Source organism: Larimichthys crocea, chromosome XIV, assembly GCF_000972845.2.
Source record: "Larimichthys crocea isolate SSNF chromosome XIV, L_crocea_2.0, whole genome shotgun sequence".
In the NCBI taxonomy this organism is placed as follows: domain Eukaryota; kingdom Metazoa; phylum Chordata; class Actinopteri; family Sciaenidae; genus Larimichthys; species Larimichthys crocea.
In genome coordinates, this window is record NC_040024.1 from 12,165,023 (window position 1) to 12,171,687 (window position 6,665).

Sequence of the window (6,665 nt, forward strand, 5' to 3'; positions counted from 1 at the left end):
GCACATGAATAAAACATTTAGAAACATTATACACATTAAGAAAACATTAAAGGAAACATTGAACAACATATAAAACATTGGATAAACATGGATACAAGCATTATATAAAACACGGATCACAAAAAATTAAGAAAACATGATCACAACATAATAAACATGAATAAAACATTGGATAAAACATTATGAAACATTGATACAACATTAATAAACTTAATAAACATCAAACATTAATAAACATTGATAAAACTAGAAACATTATACATACATATACATTGTATAAAACGATAAAAATAAAAACATAAACACATTGATAAACACATTAATGACACTTAATGAAACATTAATAAAACAGACAGAACACGAATAAACATTAATAATAAAATGATACAAACTTAATGAATGAAAACATTAATAAAACAGTGATCACAACATATCATGAATAATTGAAAACAAGATTCAAACATTAATGAAACATTGATACAACATGAATAAAAACATTGAATTCAACAATTAATGAAAACACTGATTAAACATTAATGGAAACATTGATACAACAAATTAATAAAACAAACTTGATTACAACATTAATGAAACATTGATACAACATTAATAAACACCGTATAAACATTAATGAAAACATTGATACAACATGTAAACAAAACAGTGATACATTACATAATAAACATTATACACATTAATAAACACTGATTAAACATAATGGAAACATGATACAACATTAAGAAAACATGATCAACATTAATGAAACATTGATTAATATAAAACCAACTTAGATGAAACATTAAATGAAACATGACACAAACACTGAATAAGAACATTGATACACAATTATGAAACATTGATACACATTAAAAACACGATTAAAACATTAGAAACTGATACAACATTAAGCAAACATTGATACAACTTCTCTGTTTGTCTTTTTAATGAGAATGAATAATAAATGACATTTAATAATATTTGATAATAATTATGACGTAGTTGTTGTTGTCACGTGTTCAGAGGTGTGTCCCTCCGCAGCAGGTGCCCTGTCAGAGTTGCGGGTTCGAGTCCCGCAGGATGTTCCAGATGTCACGCGGGTTCGAGTCCCGCAGGATGTTCCAGATGTCACGTGGGTTCGAGTCCCGCAGGATGTTCCAGATGTCACGCGGGTTCGAGTCCCGCAGGATGTTCCAGATGTCGCTAACGTGCATTTATGTATTTAGGTTATTTCTGTATTTAGCTGCTGACAGAAGAGTGCGGGCTCGCCGGCAATCACAGCGCGTCTCGGCTCCCCTGCCGCGCTGTGATTGGCCGGCGCAGTGACAGAGGGGCGGGCTGTGTCTGCATATCCAGCGGCACATCTGGAGCAGCCAGCCCGGGAACCGACCTCCGAACCGAGCCTCCGCACACACACGGCCGGGATCCGTGCTCTGATTCCCGCTGAAAACGCAGCCGGGCTCCGTGTTGTTGTCGGGCTCTGCGGGCTGGATCTTACCGGGAGGCGGCTCGGCTCGGAGGGACACCGGCAGAATCTCGGTACAGACACGGAAACACGGAGGAGACCGGGGGAGGTGATGGACTGATTCCACATCTGAGGCCGATGGAAGCTGCGACACAACCGACCTACTGGCCTGTAGCCCAGTTCCTTCTTCAGTCAGAGTAAAGACCCGGTTTCGAACCTCTGTTTAGTTCGGTGGTTTGCATCATTGGACCTCCTATCCGGTCGGATTAAAGCCCAGCAGCAGCTCGCTACCTCTAATCTGGGCTTCATTGGATTACTCTCCTCCTGGTTATGATAGGGTCTCGCTGACCCGGTCTGAACCGTCTGGTGCTCCTGTCATCCTGGACTGTGGTGCCGTCCTGTCAGTCCTGGGTTTGAGAGTTCTGCTGTCGCCATGCAACATCTCGGCCCGGTTCGGAGCCGGTGGCAGTCTCTGGGTGGACGGGTCGAGGCGGGACGGCGGTGGAGAGAGTCTACACGCTGCGGATCGTGAGCTGGCAGGTCTGGACTCACCATGGGGGGGGGGGGGGGGGTTACCGGTCCTAAAGGTTGACCCAAGAAGTCCTGTAGAGGGGTTGGAGGCCAGATGTGACATCAATCCTGTTAGACTAGGAGGCGACAGGAGTGACATCCTCTGATGCTTTAGGCTAACAAAATGCTAAGTAGCTAACTGTAATTAATCTGATCTGGGTGTGCCTGCTAACAGACCCGGGCTCAGCAGCCGGTGGCCCGGGTTTGAGGGGGCTCAAAGCTAAGCTAACTAACACAGCTAACACAGCTAATACAGCTAACACTGCTAACACTGTTAACACAGCTAACACAGCTAACACTGCTAATACAGCTAACACTGCTAACACTGTTAACACAGCTAACACAGCTAACACTGCTAATACAGCTAACACTGCTAAAACAGCTAACAGAGCTAACACAGCTAACACTGCTAAAACAGCTAACACTGCTAACACAGCTAACACAGCTAACACTGCTAACACAGCTAACACAGCTAACACAGCTAATACAGCTAACACTGCTAAAACAGCTAACACAGCTAACACAGCTAATGCAGCTAACACTGCTAAAACAGCTAACACAGCTAACACTGCTAACACAGCTAACACAGCTAATACAGCTAACAGAGCTAACACAGCTAACACTGCTAAAACAGCTAACACTGCTAACACAGCTAACACTGCTAACAGAGCTAACACAGCTAACACAGCTAACAGAGCTAACACTGCTAACATAGCTAACACAGCTAACACAGCTAACAGAGCTAATACAGTTAATACAGATAACAAAGCTAACACAGCTAACACTGTTAACACAGCTAGCACTGCTAACACAGCTAACATAGCTAACAGAGCTAACACAGCTAACACTGCTAACACTGAGGATCCAGTTCATTTAGAGCTAGTGCTAATGTAGCTAACTGCTAACATTAGCTATTTTAGTTAGCTTGGATATAAAGCTAACGTTAGCTAATGTTATGAACTCAGTTAGCTCCCTGCTAACCAGTGTTGGCTATCGTTACTCTGGAAAGTAGTTAGTTACTTTAACATCAATTAAAAGTAATCTGTTACTTTACAGTGAGTATGCTAACGCGTTACCTACAACACTGCTGTTAACATTAGCTCATTTCTAAAATTAGCTCAATGCTAACATTAGCTCAATGTTAACATTAGCTCAATGTTAACATTAGTTCAATGCTAACATTAGCTCAATGTTAACATTAGCTCAATGTTAACATTAGCTCAATGCTAACATTAGCTCGTTGCTTGATGTAAACATTGATCAGTAGCTAACTGTGGTTAGCTCGTCAGCCCGGAGCCAAACATGGAGCCTTATGGAGACTGACTCACTTCTGGAGCCAGCCTCAGGTGGACGTTAGAGGAACTGCAGCTTGTGTTTGATCATCGTGTGTGTGTGTGTGTGTGTGTGTGTGTAGTTTGTTGTTGTTTCAGTTGATGATGTCAGCAGTGAATTCAAACGTGCGAGCAGGTTGCCACCAGCTCTGTTACCAGGTGTCCTGTTGCCATGGAGACCAGCCAGGACTCTGAGTGTGTGTGTGTGTGTTTTTTTTCTCTTTGTGTGTCGTTGTGAAGTTTTGAAACAGCTGTAAAACCTGATATGTATTTAGACTGTTTTTCTCCCATCGACCTTCATCAAATAACTTTAATCATTTCTGCAGCTAAGCCGTCATCCTGTCTCTTAGACTCCATCCCAACCAGGCTGCTCAAGGATGTTTTACCTGTAGTTAGTAATTCGCTATTGGATATGATTAATCTGTCTTTATTATCAGGATATGTACCACAGTCCTTTAAGGTAGCTGTAATTAAACCTCTTCTTAAAAAGCCCACTCTAGACCCAGAGGTCTTAGCCAACTACAGACCGATATCAAACCTTCCCTTTCTGTCTAAGATACTTGAGAAAGCTGTAGCTAATCAGCTGTGTGACTTTCTCCATAACAATATGGACACATCGTGAACATGTGACACGTGAACAGGTGAACACATGAACATGTGGAATTGACAACACACAGTGAAACACGTGAACATGTGGACATGTGAACACATCATGAACCAGTGTGAACACAGTCACGTGAACATGTGGACAGTGACACATCATGAACATGTGAACACATCATGAACCATGGTGAACACATCGTGAACACGTGAACATGTGGAACATGTGAAACACATCGTGAACAGTGAACACGTGGGGACACAATCGTGAACACATTGTGAACACTGACATGTGGACATGTGAACACATCGTGAACAGGTGAACACACCGTAACAGGCATGTGGAACACCCTGTGAAAGGAACATGTGAAACACGTGAACCACGTGAACATTCGGAAATATCGTAATGGGACACATTTGTGAACACATGTGAACACGTGAACAGTACATGTGACATGGTGACACATCGTGAACATGTGACGACACATGCACCGTGAACACGTGAACATGTTGTGACACACTCGTGAACATTGTAACACACGTGAACCACGTGAACATGTGTGACATGTGAACACATCGTAACAGGTGAACCGGACATCTTAACACATTGAACAGTGAACATGTGGGAACATTGAACACATCGTACACAGTTAACACGTGCACTGAACATGTGGACTTTGCACCTAACACGTAACATGTGGACAAACACATCTGACATGTGGACATGTGACACATCGTGAACATGTGGACATGGTGAACACATTGTGAACACAACATGTGAACACAGTGAACACTGAACATGTGGACATGTGGCACATCGTGAACATGTGGACACACCGTGGAACACGTGAAACATGTGGACATGTGGACAGCGTGACTGTGACACATGGTGAAACACGTGAACAATGTGAAATGACACTGTGGACATTGTTAACATCGTGAACATGTGAACACTGACACATCGTGAACATGTGAACAACCGTAGAACACGTGAACATGTGGACATGTTAAACATCGTGAACATGTAACGTGGAACACTATGAACACATCGTGAAACATCGTGAACATGTGGAACACGGTAACACATGTGAACACATCGTGAACACGTTACATGTGAACACATCGTGAACGTGTGAACACTCAACTTTTTTCTACAGTTACAACTGAATAATCTGGGTTGTGTTACCCTACGCTTAGCAACAAAGACTAGAAACAGGTGAAACTGTTAGCCTAGCTTCATCACAGCTGTATCCTGTTAGCTTAGCTTTAGCTTAGCTTTTAGCTTGTGGCTCTGCAGAACACAGAACCAGCTGATTGGGACTGGTGACTAGCATGTTTAGCATGTTTTGCTAACAATATCCAAAAAAAACTCTCTTTAGGCTAAACATGACAGACAGCTGTTAGCATGTTTCATGACGAACCGTTTTCTTGAGAACTTGATGCGAACGGTTCTGAGTCTGTTTCTCTTCACAGCGAAACACGACGGACGTCGCTCTCTGAAACCACAACATGACAAGAACACGTCAGGAACACGCCAGGACATGTTTAGAACATCACAGAGTTACTGGTGCGACACGTGAACATAACGATTCTTCTTCCTGTGAACACGTATGACGTTTCTGAACACGTGAACAACAAAAAAACATAAATATCAAATCAAGTCAGATTTTATTTGTACAGTCCAAAGTCACAAAGTCCATTTTCCTCTGAGGCTTTCCAATCTTACAGGGTGACACCCTCTGTCCTTAGACCTCGTTCATTGAGGAAAAACTTGCCCCAAAAACCTTTAACAGGGAAAAAAATGGTGGAAGAAAACCTCAGGAAGAGCCACAGAGGAGGGATCCCTCTCCCAGGACGGACAGACGTGCATAGATGTCACGTGTACAGAACAAATCAACACAAACATATTGTACAATTACAATGATAAACAATGATTAAATTAATGAATTTCATGAATTACAATGAATGATAAAATGACAATGAAATTACAATGAATAGAGAAATTACAATGTGAATTACAATGAACAATGATTAAATTACCATGACTAATTACCATGAATACCTGATGATGAAATAATGAACAATGAATCACAATTGACCTTATAAAAATCACAATGAATTACAATGACTTCTACACTGCCCCTTACTTCCACTGCCTTCTACCCTGCCACTGAATTACCATGAATGATACACAACACTCCAATTCCCTTACAATGACTATAAAATGCCACAATTAATTACCTCTCTCCTCAGACCAACCATCAGCTAGTCGGCCAAGGTGGGGTGGGGGTATGGGGGTGTAACTATCCGTGAACGGTAGAGCGTGTGGGGTAAAAAAAAGTGGAAAGAAATGGCGGCATTGTCTGCAGACGTTAGCATAGTCATAAGTGGTGAATCACGCTTCCTGCGTGACCGGGTGCGAACATAAAAACAGAAAAAAAAAGCTCACCCGTCTCTGGTATGGAAAAGAAGAAGAAGAAAAAAATAAAAAAATAAAGGAAGAGAAATGAAAAGGAAAGAAGAAAAAAAAAGAGAGAGGAAGGGAGAGGAAAGAGAGAGACCTTCATTGTAATTCATTGTCATTTGATCATGCATTGTCATTCCATGGTCCCATTTTATCAGTCATTATGTAATATTCCCAATTGTCATTTGTATTCAGTCATTGTGATTCATTGTTGATTTTATCATCATTGTAATTCATT